We start from the raw sequence: 14452 nt of genomic DNA, 5'->3' as shown, positions 1-14452 counted from the left end.
GAACTAAACAGGGGGAAGCATTTTAAGCTTGTTGCGTATTTCATTAGCATTGTGTTGGGGTGATGGGGACAGGTGGGGCTCAAAAATTTCTCCTTACCCCGATTTCACTTTCACTTTTTACTGACAACATCAAGTCTGTGTTTTGGTAAAAATATTTTGTATCAAATGTTTCCTGTTGTCAAATGAGATCGGAAAGCTGAATCGGGCAGTAGAGCCATGAAAAGACCCCATGCCAATCTACCTGACCATAGTCTTTCAAGTCAGTGACAAATCCAAGCTGCATTTCCTTTTTACCAAAATTCAAGTTCCAATGTTGGTAAAATGTTTTGCTTCAAAAGTAGTCTTTCGTCCAATATAATCATAAAGCTCAATCTGGCAGTGGAGCCATAAAAACACCCCATGCCAAACAAACTACTTAACAATTGCCTTTCAAGTCACTGACTGATCACATTTACTTGATGGAAAATTACTATTATGCTGTTTTAATGTGGCTCGTTGGTCTAGGGGTATGAGTCTCGCTTTGGGTGCGAGAGGTCCCGGGTTCAACTCCCGGACGAGCCCTGAAGCAAGGTGCTGTTCCAACCCTAATCTGTATTTTAAAATCCAGTTTATTGTTAAATTAACCCAGATTAGGAACCAGCACAATTGTTGTACAGCATGTTGGCAATTTTCATATCCTGCTTCAACTGCACGCAGTAAAAAAAAACTGGGAAAAGATATGAGGAACAATGAGCAGGACATGGCTCTCCTTGTTCATTGGTCTAGGTTTATGATTCTTACTTAGGGTGCTTTAGGTCCTGGATGAGACTACTTTGCATATAAGTAGAGGAATGGATTGAATAATCTGGTTTAGTTATTGAATATGATGGAAAAGAGTGTCACACGCGAGGCAAATTCATCACAATACTACTATCACTTCATAGTGGCAAAATCAAGTCGCTTTCCAGCCGCTGCATTTATCAATGTCCGATCATTCTTACGCTCTGATTGGTGTGATACGAACGTTTCATGAATATCACGTAAAGCCTGTCGTAAAAGGATTTCTGCGCTCATATCTACCCCACCTCTTTTTTTTGTTTCATGTTATGTCTCGGCAAGAAGTATTATGCTTTTGGGTCGTCTGTCCATCTCTACATCAGAATTAGAAATTCTTGATTGATCCATGAAGGGAAACTCTGGAAAAAAACTTATCCTTCGAGCCGGAGTTGAACCAGCGACCTAAGGATTTCAGCTTTATGCCTCTACAGTCCTCCGCTCTACCAACTGAGCTATCGAAGGTACCCAGCATTGTCATACGAACTTCCCATTCGGTTGATTGTGATAACACAGGACCCCCCCTGGAGGGACTTTCAGTGATAGAGTCCATTTCCATTTTCTTGAGCCTTAATCCAGTGCCTTAGACCACTCGGCCACACTACCTGCAAACATCAGCTCTCCACATTGTGACAAACACAGGCACCGTAACTAACGGTATGCTTGTAAATGTTATTGGGAAAAAAACCTTTGCAAGGAAAAAGCATATACTTTATTAAAAAATGTTATCACACTTTGTCATTTTTCTCTGGCATTGTTGATTATTAGAATATTGTAACCAGCATTAAGTGAGGAGGTTTAGGTCTGTGTGAATATGGGCTGAGCATTTACCTGGGCTGAACTTGTGAACATCTTCTTTTGCATATTCACTGTAAAGAGCCATTACTCCTCCAACTGCCAACTATTGTTCCAGAGACCATAGGATATACAGTTTTAGATTGCAAGGTAACTGTCCAAGATCAAAGACTTGCAAAGACTTGTTTTTGACCAGCAAATTTCTTGAGGTCCAAATGGCATCTTTGATGGCGGCCAGGGTGAGACACTGATTTGCAAAGTGTATAGCTGTAAATCTACTCCCTAAAAACAATAACAGGTCCGGCACTCCTTTCCCTCTTTTCTCTTTTGGCTTCTTCATCACTCTTCTTTGCACTCGTTCCCACATGGACCTCCACAGGAAATAAAAGATGGCTCGATCCAGGTCTAAAATCACTTAAAAAAAGAGCTGATGCGTAAATCAAAGCTAAAATCACTGCCTTTTTTAAAACACCAATGTGAATAGTCAACGTGTGAGCAATCAGGAAGCTCACATAAAAGATAGCTGTTGGAACCTTGGTCCTTCCTAAACCTTCCCTCAAAATGTGGGGCCCATATTCACACAGTACTAAACCTACTCAATACTCAAATCAACAATGCCAGAGAAAAATGACAAAGAGTGATAACATTTTTTAATAAAGTACTGGCATTTTTTCATCAACAGTTTCACTCTACCAATAGACAACTCCTTGGTCTCCCTTCCCCACGGGTCAAGAGTCTGGGCGTCATCCTCGACTCCTCCTTATCCTTTCAGTCACACATAAATAATATCTGCCGGTCTGCATACTTCCACCTACGCAACATTAACTGCCTCCGTCCCTCCCTTACCACTCACACTGCCTCCATCCTTATCCACAGCCTCATCACCTCCCGCCTTGACTACTGTAACTATTTGGCCTCTTTCCATAAACTTCAACTTCTTCAGAACTCAGCAGCTCGTGTCGTCACCAGAACCCCCTCTTTCCATCATATAACCCGTGTCCTCCAGCAGCTCCATTGGCTTCCAGTTCAATTCAGAATACAATTTAAAATCCTTCTCCATACTTTCAAAGCCATCCATAACCTTGCTCCTCCATATCTATCAGAACTCCTTCACATCGCCGTCCCCTCACGCTCCCTCAGATCTTCCTCCTCCATCCACCTCACTGTCCCCCCAGCTTGACTTGTCACCATGGGGACCAGAGCCTTCAGCTGCTCTGCTCCCCAGCTCTGGAACTCACTCCCACCTGTCCTCCGCAGTATCGACTCTCTCCCCCTGTTCAAAAACAGACTCAAAACCCACCTGTTCCAGCTTTCTTATTTGTAAATACACTCTTCCTGTCATTTTTTCATAACTGTTTATACTTTTCAGTTGCCTGTATCTGTCTTTTTTTTGTCTGTAAAGCGACCCTGAGTGCTTAGAAAGGCGCTGTTAAATAAAATGTATTATTATTTTTATTATTTTTCAATAAAGTATTTGTTTTTGCCTTGCGAAGGTTTTGTTCCAATAACATTAGAATATGTGGGTGTGGGACGCCCGGGTAGCTCAGTTGGTGAAGAGGGCGTTTGCTGCATGTCATTCCCTCTCTCTCTGCCCTTACATGTCTTCAGCTGTCCTATATAAACAACAGGAGTTGGTGGAGATTGAGGGATATGAACTGTCACTCATCAATAGGAAACAATCAAAGGGTGGGGGGGTTGCATTATATATTGACCAAAGATATCAATGTCAAATAGTTACTAAAATGTCTTTTGTTTTAGATACAGTGATTATTTACATGGAGTCTGGTGGGTTTGGTGATGTTTTATGATAAACTAAAATGATCTTACTCTTTAACTAAAAGCTCCATCTCTGTAGGGATCCATCCCATAATGTTGTCACACACTTAGAATAATAATCTGAGTCTTTCATCACTTTTAGTGGATGGAAACGTTCTCTTATCAAGGAGTTTAAACAAAGAAACGGCAGGAAGGATAAATCCACCAAATCAAGTCACAAATAATCAGCACGAGGCCTCATTTTATTTCTTTTATTTTGTATTTAATTGTTCCACATTGAATTGTTTTAAATGTTTTGCAATCACTGATGTTATTCCACAAGTCAGATGAAAAAATCCGCTGTTTGCTTTCTATTTTAAGATTTTGTATGACATCATCAGTGTCTTTACTTTCAGTCTGAACAGACCTCAACAGATTTAAAACCACATTCAGTCACAGAAAATATGAAATGTCAGACAAAGATTATTAAATGAAATTCCACAAAGTAGGAAAACATGATGTTAAACTATAAAACACAAATAACTTGAGAGCGCACAATTAAAAATGGTCAACTTCTAGTATGCTGTAATGATGAGAACTGTTTGGACTAATATACACAAATATTGAATTTGCGCTTACTAAACTCCCAATGCTCAAAAGTTAGAGTTTTTGCCAACTTTTGGGAGTTAAGAAATATACAAGGGTGACAAAAATGTATTCCAAAAATTAAAATTGTACTGACTTCCTGTCAGCCCAAAAAAAAACTTGGATGTTTCTAGAGATGAGAAGAAAGTTTTTACAAAATAAAAAAAGTTTCAAACATGTCTACGTTTTCCAACCAAAACATCTTTAAACGTCTTAATGTTTCTCCTTTGGGCCTTCTCCTTCCCACGGTGGGTACATTGTGGTTATGGTTGGGTACCGAAACCCGGTGCTAGTACGGCACCGGTGCCTTAACACCCGGTATCTATCGGACCGAATAGTAACGGGGATTTTGGTTTGCCTTTTTCCATCTAGTTGTTGTTTTTGTCATTTAGCAACAAAAAATGTTTGGACCATATAGCAATAAACAAGCCATTCTTAAATGTTGCTGACTTTCTTTTTGTGCTCCTTCATTTTTAAAATATATAAATTTAAAAACTGTATTTTTAAAAGGATGGGTTCAGGCACCGATTCTGGTGCCTAAATGGTAAAGGGTTCTGAGGACAGGCAGAAAACAGTCCAGCTGATCCACAATAACATACATGTTGATCAGAAGATAAAGTTACTGCTGGTCAGCCTTCAATGTGGAGAGAAGATCAGAATATAACAACACAGCTATCAGGGCATGAGGAGGAGGGGACAACAGGCTGAACACAATGCATGTGTGGCAGTGTGAAATACTCTGAGAAAAGGTTTCCCCACATTGTTCACACCAGTACGGCTTCTCTCCAGTGTGAATGCGCTGGTGAGATTTAAGGCATCACCACGAGAAAAGGTTTCCCCACATTGTTCACACCAGTACAGCTTCTCTCCAGTGTGAATGCGCTGGTGAGTTTTAAGGTACTACTCTGAGAAAAGGTTTCCCCACATTGTTCACAGCTGTGCTTCTCTCCAGTGTGATGCGCTGGTTTTAAGGTGTCCCCTCTGAGAAAAGGTTTCCCCACATTGTTCACAGCTGTACGGCTTCTCTCCAGTGTGAATGCGCTGGTGAGTTTTAAGGCTACTACTCTGAGAAAAGGTTTCCCCACATTGATCACAGCTACGGCTTCTCTCCAGTGTGAACTCTCTGATGAATCTTTAAATTTCCTGATGTTGTGAAGGATTTGTCACACTGCTGACAGCGGTGACGTCTGACTCCTCTTCCTCTCCGTTTCTATCAACAGAGAAAAACCAAGAGAGTGAGTTAGTGAGGTGCCATGCTGTAGAGCTCTATCTTAAACTAGAAACAACATTTAGAGCATGTCTATGGAACATTGTTTGACTGACTAATTACCTTTCTTAAAAAATGTAACATCCGGTGTTCGTTAGTTTGTGATAAACTACTTTTAGATAGATAGATAGATAGATAGATAGATAGATAGATATATAGATAGATAGATAGCTTTATTGTCATTACACATGTACAAGTACAAGGCAACAAAATACCGTTCGGAGCATGCCTCCGGGCCGCTGCTAATACAAGCGCCGCCACACGCACTCCCTGAAAACGATATATGCAGACAGCAACATGGTAATACAAACATCACAATGTAATGCACAAGACAACACACAGTTCATGTGGATACATGAAGGAATTTTTTGAAGTGGCATATAGAGGGGGTGTGAGATACACAAAATTGAGGCAGACATATGGATGTGGGGCGGGATGGGGGAGGGAGTGTATGGTGGGTGTGTGAGATAGTGAGTTGTGTGTACAATGTGAGCATCAAACTGTCTGTGTTGTTAAAAGCTCAGTTCATCAGCGTGACCTTGAAGAGATAACCAGAGCACAGGACGAGATAGAATGGCCAGCTGCTGGTTGTTTTCCTGCTCGGGTGAAGGGTTGCGGGGAGGGGGGTGCGGGTAGTTGATCAGTTGCAGTCCAATTTAGATTGACTCGGTAGAATTTATCCGAATCAATGTCCATCACTCAATGGTTACCGACCTCAGAGTCATAAGTTCCCCAGACAGCTTGTGGGTAAATTTGCTGGCGGCTGTGTTACCAATTTTACGATAGGTCAGCGAGACCCCAAGGCCGATGATCAGGAGCCCCACCAACAGAATTCCAATTATCCAAATATCTTCAACGTCTTCCACAGTGAGCACATCCAGGCAGACCACCTGCCAATCCCCCCAGGAATCGCGAGCGTAGCCTGCAGGGAACGTTCCACTCGGACATTGTGGCTCCCCTGGAGAAGCATGTTTAGATGAAAAAAATCTTGTCAATGGCGCTGAGTGACCAGTTAATCAATTCCATTTCGAATGTTTCAGGAAAACAGCGGGCAGGGGACAAAGAGAAAAGAGAAAAAGAGATTCCACAAGACAGGGTAGACAGACTGGGAAGGAGCCAAGCTAAGATAAGAGGGGAGAGGAGGAAAAACACGTCTGCTCTCGCCAGAGTCAGGAAGATCAATTTATGTGTGGCCTCCATTTTGTTGCCAACCTTTAGCCAGCCGGTAACAAATGGGGGATCATCCGGGATTTTAGTGCTGGGAAAGTTGTAAATATAACATATTCCCACAGATTTTTAGCTTTCACTGGTATCTGGTTCCTCACCCCCAAATATGCACCTTTCATCAACCGCGTGAAGCCATCAGTGAAGACCATCAAGGTGTGGCCTGCCGGAGCAGATTCATCACTTCAGGAAAGGTTTCTACACACAGACTGGAGTATGTTTGCTTCTCAAGCCACCAGTGGCTCTCACACGGACATTGACTGCTACACCTCCTCTGTTCTGGATTATATTAACACCACCATATACAATGTTACAACCCAGAAGCAGATCACCACATACCCAAATCAGAAGCCATGAATGAACAGGAAAGTGTGACTCCTATTGAAGACGCAATACTGCCTTCAGATCAGGAGACGCACAGGCCTATAGCACATCCAGGGTAAATCTGAAAAGGGGCATCAAAGAGGCCAAGCACTGCTACAAGCTGAAGATAGAGGGACACTTCTCCAACGCTGACCCTCGACGCATGTGGCTGGGCATTCAGGCCATCAGTGACTACAAACCCACTCACTCCACCCCCGCAGCCACTGATGTCAACTTCCTGAACGAGCTGAATGACTTTTATGCTCGCTTTGAAAGAGACAACAGAGAAACTGCCACCAAGCTCAAACCCTCAGCCGACCACCCTCCCCATCACACTCTCCTCCACAGATGTCTGCAAGGCACTGAGCAGGATCAGCACGCACAAGGCTGCTGGACCGGATAACATCCCTGGACACGTACTCAGGGCATGTGCGGAGTAGCTCCCTGGGGTTTTTACAGACATTTTCAACCTGTCTCTGGCCCAAGCAGCTGTACCAACATGCTTTAAATGTACTTCCATTGTGCCAGTGCCAAAACACTCCAGCCCGAAGTGCCTTAACGACTACGGCCCTGTAGAATTCACACCCATCGTAATGAAGTGCTTTGAGCGGCTGGTCCTGGCACACCTAAAAGACTCGCTACCATCAACATTGGACTCACACTAGTTCGCCTACCGTAGCAATAGGAGCACAGAGGATGAAGTTTCCATGGCACTGGGGCCATGGGGATCCACATCTCGGCGAACATGTCCTGGTCAACCAACACCTCCTGCCTGGTCAAGAAGGCTCACCAGCGCCTTTTCTTCCTGAGGACACTGAGGAAGAATCAGCTTTCCTCAACTATCCTGGTGAACTTCTATCGCTGTGCTATAGAAAGCATCCTGACCAACTGTGCAACAGTGTGGTATGGGAGCTGTTCTGTTGCAGAGCGCAAGGCACTGCAGCGGGTGGTGAAAAACGCCCAGCGCATCACCAGGACTCCACTACCCGCCATCGAGCACATCCAGAGGAAACGCTGTCTGCATCGAGCAGCATCCTGAAGGACTCCTCTCACCCAGCCCACAGACTGTTCTCTCTCCTGCCCTCCGGCAGGCGGTTCAGGGTCCTCCGGACCAGGACCAGCAGACTAAAGAACAGTTTTTTCCCCAGAGCTGTCTCTTTATTGAACTCTAATCCTCATTGATCCCACTCCCCTCATATAATGATAGACTCTCCTCTCCCTCCTCACACCTGCCTCCATTTTGTTATCTGCAATATTATAATGTTCACCTGCACTGCTGACTGTTACTATAGTAACAACTGTTTATATATGCATCTTTTTGCACTACTTACCTTGACTGGTATTTCAATTTGCACTGCTGACTGTTTATTTACAGTACCAATTGTTTACATATACATCTGCAATACCGTACTTTAACTGTAATATGCAATTACTTTCCATTGCACTTTAATTCGGATAGTTTCTGCCCAAACTTTATTTGTACTACCTTTAAACATTGTTATACAGCTCATTTTAGCCTAACTTATTATATATATATATATCTGTAAAATTCTGTCCATAATAATAGCTGTCTGTATATATATTCATAGTACATATTCACTTGTAAACTCTGTAAACCATTAGTATATTATGTTCATTGTACATATCTGTACAATTTCTACTTATAGTAATATCCACCTGTATATTCAGCTGTAAATCTTGCTCACAATACTTGTTATCTATATATTATAGTCATAGGAAAAATCTATCTGTAAAATTCTGTTTATAATAGTATTCATTTCTATATTTATTCAGTACATATACATGTCCTGCACTTATGAAACCATTGTATATCCTGCACTTACTGCTATTGCACTTCTGGTTAGACCCAACCTGCATTTCGTTGCCTTGTACCTGTACATGTGTTATGACAATAAAGTGGAATCTAATCTAATCTAATCTGTAGGGGTTACCGTGTTGTCTTCATGTTGCTGGAACAGCTCTTCTCCAGTAAAGTAAATTGGAACCATTGTCCCTGATAGGCATTAGCAATGAGGGGCACCAGTTGAGCTTTTGTTTTAGGTTGTTGTTTTTGCTAAATCAAACTTGTATGGTGTAAATAAGTAACATGGTAGTGTAATGTGGTATTGTCCACACAAGCTCCATTTTCTCAAGCATTTCTGAAGCTCAGCAGAGCTTTCTGCTGTGCTCTGGAAAAAAACTGCTGAGAATCACTGATGCCTCTGACAAACACAGGCGCATATGTCGTGGTCAAGGACGTTTAAAAAATAGCTTTGATGTACGGTTGTGTTCAAAATAAAAGCATCACTAAACTCATGAAACCTATTTTTTGGTAAAAGTGATATTTCTACATGGCAAATAATTTACTAGTAAGTGTTGTAGAGTCCTAGAAAACCAACAGTCATGACATGCATGCTGCTCATTCTGTGTAATTGAATCTGTAATTGAAAGGAGCATGTTCAAAATAATAGCAGTCTTGTGTTTAATTAGTGAGCTGTGAAGAAACAGGTGTCAGTTATGGCCCATATTTAATCTATATACTGTATATACATATTTAAGGAAGGAAGGAAGGAAGAACATGCTGTGCATGCTGGTTATTGTGCATTTCACACTGAAATACTCAGCGAAATGGCTCGTTCCAGACATTGCTCTGAGGAACAGAGGACTTTGATTAAAAAGTTGATATGAGAGGGGAAAACAGAAGTGCAGAAGATTATAAGATGCCCCGCCAAAATGATTTCAAATGCCTTGAAATGGCATCCAACGCCTGACCGACGTGGGAAACAACCAAAGGACACATTGACTGGCCAACGGAGAAATGGAGCAACATTCTGGGGACTGATGAGAGGGAAAATGTTCTTTTTGGGTCTAGGAGCCGCAGACAGTTTGTCCTCCGACCCCCCTGCACTGAAATCAAGCTAATTAGCTTAATTAGATCAAAAATCTAAATTTGGTCAAAGAAAATACTTTACATGAGAACCATAATCCAGAAAAAGAAAGTGTGAATATATTGTTGAATCTGTTAAGTTAAATTGGTAGAAATGCACATTATGATAAATTTGACTGCACATTATAAGAAAGGCACTGAGGAGATTATCCTCACTGATTTTTCCCCGGCCTTTATTTATCCGTGTTGCCCCCCCGGCCACTATCAGAGGGCCGCAGTTTAATTGACTACCGTTTTTTCTTTGAGGAATAACGGTATATATATAAATCCTCAAAGACATTTGTGAAACCCTCTGTGTACATTCGTTAATATTGAGATTAGATTTCTGGGACTCTTCAGTCTGGAGTACCCTCTTTCTTTCACTCACCTCCTCCTCCCTGACACCTTTCCTCTTGCCCTCCTTCTTCTTCTCCTCTGTCTCCTCGTGATTCTGCATGTACTCGGCGATAAGGTCCAGGTCCAGGTTGTCTTGTGGCTCCCATGTGTTATCCTCACTGGAAAGGTGAGTGCAGACAGAAGAACATCTCCTCACACTTTGTTTTTAGACAATCCATTCTCACTCTAATTATCATTCCTATAATTCCTTTTTTCTATTGCCATCTTGTAAGGTTATTTGTGGGTCTGCAACGTAGTGTCAAAATACCAAACCTTCAACTTTGAGGGCATGATACCATGCTGACACTTATTTGCAATATGTAAATATATTAAATATATCAGGACCAAGAACACCAAGCATTAATATAATAGACTCATACTTACTCTGAGAACCCATTCCATTTCAGCAGAAACTCTACTCTTCCCTTCACCACTCTGCGGTCCAAAACCTTCTCCACCACATACTCCTCTTCCTCCTTCACTGCTGCTGCAGGCTCCTCCTCTTCCTCCTTCACTGCTGCAGGCTGCTCCTCCTCTTCCTCCTTTACTGCTGCAAGCTCCTCCTCCTCTTCCTCCTTCACTGCTGCAAGCTCCTCCTCCTCTTCCTCCTTCACTGCTGTAGGCTGCTCCTCCTCCTCCTCTTCCTCCTTCACTGCTACAAGCTCCTCCTCTTCCTCCTCCTTTCCTGCTCCGGTCGCCAGCTTGACGTCTGCCCCAAGGGGGTGGTTTCAAATTGAGTAACCGGGGTAACAAGTGATTTTTCTTGATTGGGGTTCACTACTTAACTCTCATAGGCGAAACCCTGGAAAGCAGAATCACGGAGTCAGTGAGTGAGAGAACGAACTGCCGTCCTCGTCTCCAAACCTCTGTCTGTTTATTACAAATTCTCCGAAACACAAAAGCAAAAAACAGTTAACAACAACATTCCCTTCGTTAAAACATGTTTCAATTCAATTTAAGAACCGTAACACCATTTTCTTTACTCCCCATTTTTCAGTGGGCAAAATCTTCCACACTCTAATTCCCAGAAATAGTCTCGTCCTTAGCAAAATAAATATCACCCTTACTGTACCGTTTCAATAATATGTATATATATATATATATATATATATATATATATATATATATATATAATATATATATATATATATCTTCTTTCTACCGCCACAAAATTCACCATTATACTAATGTCATCATGGAAATCATAAACCCTCTTTGGCTGTAAATATATATTCAAACGACTTCAGAGTCAAAACATGAACCATCATACACCTGGGGATAATAGTTCAACTTATAATACATTCCTTTACTAATACTCTGTACAACTTTTAGGAGGAACTCCCCTTTAATAGTTAAACAACATTTTAACAATAACAATCCTGTCAGGATACGTTAAAAACCACAAAATAACTCATTACCAGGGAATGGAAGCAGCAGCACCCAGAATCACACACACAACCCTATTTTAACTAGCATGTTAGTTAGCAGTAATTAGCAACTGTCTATGTTAATGTTAACTAGCCTGTTAGTTAGCAGTAATTAGCCTGAGCCTATGTTAATGTTAACTAGCCTGTTAGTTAGCAGTAATTAGCCTGTGCCTATGTTAATGTTAACTAGCATGTTGGTTAGCAGTACTTAGCCTGTGTCTGTGTTAATGTTAACTAGCATGTTAGTTATCAGTAATTAGCCTGTGTCTATGTTAATGTTAACTAGCATGTTAGTTAGCAGTAATTACCCTGTGCCTATGTTAATGTTAACTAGCATGTTAGTTAGCAGTAATTAGCCTGTGCCTATGTTAATGTTAACTAGCATGTTAGTTAGCAGTAATTAGCCTGTGCCTATGTTAATGTTAACTAGCATGTTAGTTAGCAGTAATTAGCCTGTGCCTATGTTAATGTTAACTAGCATGTTAGTTAGCAGTACTTAGCCTGTGTCTGTGTTAATGTTAACTAGCATGTTAGTTATCAGTAATTAGCCTGTGTCTATGTTAATGTTAACTAGCATGTTAGTTATCAGTAATTACCCTGTGCCTATGTTAATGTTAACTAGCATGTTAGTTAGCAGTAATTAGCCTGTGCCTATGTTAATGTTAACTAGCATGTTAGTTAGCAGTAATTAGCCTGTGCCTATGTTAATGTTAACTAGCATGTTAGTTAGCCGTAATTAGCCTGTGCCTATGTTAATGTTAACTAGCATGTTAGTTAGCAGTACTTAGCCTGTGTCTGTGTTAATGTTAACTAGCATGTTAGTTATCAGTAATTAGCCTGTGTCTGTGTTATCTCCTAACATATACCTACCTCTCCGTCTCTGCTGATTGAGAATGATTGAGTTTTCTCTTGCACAGCTACCAGAAGACTTACAGCTTTCAGACAGATTGCTCACGTCACATCTACGTCTTCAAGCTCAGTTGGAGTCTGCGCAGTAACGCTCAGCATCACCGGGAAAAAGCTTCTAATAGACCATAGACATATAAAGAGTAGACGCCGCATCGACCGCTACTGCCTATTGGCGCTGACGAGACGTGGGGCCGCCATCTTGGACCGGTCACCCGCTCCACTCAGTGTAATGTGTTTGGCAGGTGAAATGAGCTGTCGGCGCGTTTAATTAGTCAATCTCACTGAATCCAAAACTGATTTTCATGTTTTTTTAAGCTACAAAGGTCATACATGTAGCTATGAAACAGGACACATGGTTAGGCGTATTTTAATATGCGTAGTGGGCTTAACAGTAATAGAATATTCTGATATGATATAAATTCACCAGACGTCCGAGATCAAAACTGGGAACATAATCCCCAAAAAGGGAGAAAAACAGGGACATTTCCAGTTTGACTATCAATCTGATTTAAAAACTTAATGTTGTTTCTTTAAAAACAGAACAGGGACAGAGGTAGTTTATTTTCTTCTATATGTAGTTAGGGACAGACAACCAAAAACGGGGACTGTCCCCTAAATACTAAGTAGCCTACTACCACGTTGTTCTGCATCGCATCTCTCTCACACACACACACACACACACACACACACACACACACACACACACACACACACACACACACACACACGGGTTGCACGACATTGACAGAATGTGATATTGCAACATCGATATGAATTCCGATATTTTTAAACATATGTAAAATTACAAAATAGATTCATAACAAATTAAACAAGTTTTCTTACAACAAAAGGTTTATTTCAACTGACAGTCATAGTGTATGGAGGACCAGGTCCAACATGAATAAGTAACTAAGGACCATGACTACAGAACAGGACGGGTTCTACAGGTTGGACAGTATAAAATACATAAATAAAGTTAACAGGACAGCTCCACAAAATAAACTATATATAAATATATATATCTATATATATATATATTATCTTATAAAAGTAACGTGCAAGTCTTATCAAACAAATCCCATATATATATATATATAGATATATATATATATCTATATAGAGATATATATACATATATATGTATATATATACATATATATACATATACATACATATATATACATATATATACTGTATATATATATATATATATATATATATATATATATATATACATATATATACTGTATATATATATAGATATATATATATATATATATATATATATATATATATATATATATAGATATCTATATATATATATATATGGGATTTGTTTGATAAGACTTGCACGTTACTTTTATAAGATAATATATATATATATCTTATAAGAGTAACGTGCAAGTCTTATCAAACAAATCCCAACTAAACCAGAGACAATCCCAATGTAATAACAACATAAGCATACATTAGTGCTGCTTTAGGACCCCCAGAATAATGTATAGGTTATACTCACTTATATAAGATGTGCTTTGTAACGATATTGCGTTGATATATCTTTCACCCCTAACAAAGCACGCGTACCAGTACTTATTTAAAGTAGCAGTATGAAATGTAAGTGGCAGTTTTTATTTAAACTGCACATTTACATGGTTCAAAACATAGATTCAAAATGCTTTACAGAACCCAGAGTTAAAACGATAAGATAAAAAAAATCCGCCGATCTGAGCAGGAATATTCTGCACAGTGCTCTGGCTTCTTGTATCTTCTGCTGCTAAGTAACGAGTATGACCGGTCCAAGATGGCGGCTGGAAATCTCGCGCTCAGCAGCCAATGCGGCGTCTACTCTTTATTATGTCTATGTAATAGACTTCACTGGTCTCCATGGAAACAACGGGACCTGTTGGTCCATTTCTTTAACTGTCTATGATC

The 14452-nt window shown here is 40.5% G+C and overlaps 2 non-coding genes and 1 pseudogene across 2 annotated transcripts; 1 reads left to right on the top strand and 2 right to left on the bottom strand.

The window, feature by feature from the left end:
- The window catches only part of LOC116681310 (zinc finger protein 235-like), a 58271-nt pseudogene extending 53180 nt beyond the window's left edge, over window positions 1–5091 (bottom strand).
- Window positions 490–561, top strand: trnap-ugg (transfer RNA proline (anticodon UGG)). The gene has a single exon. It is a non-coding gene; the product is annotated as a tRNA-Pro (tRNA).
- On the bottom strand, window positions 1191–1278 carry trnay-gua (transfer RNA tyrosine (anticodon GUA)). Its single transcript is given in 2 exon segments — window positions 1191–1226; window positions 1242–1278. It is a non-coding gene; the product is annotated as a tRNA-Tyr (tRNA).
- Window positions 5092–14452: the final 9361 nt, after the last annotated feature.

The sequence above is a fragment of the Etheostoma spectabile genome, unplaced genomic scaffold (assembly GCF_008692095.1).
Source record: "Etheostoma spectabile isolate EspeVRDwgs_2016 unplaced genomic scaffold, UIUC_Espe_1.0 scaffold00018611, whole genome shotgun sequence".
Lineage (NCBI taxonomy): Eukaryota > Metazoa > Chordata > Actinopteri > Perciformes > Percidae > Etheostoma > Etheostoma spectabile.
The sequence above is the reverse complement of the archived record's forward strand: the minus strand, read 5'-3'. Positions and strand labels throughout refer to the sequence as shown.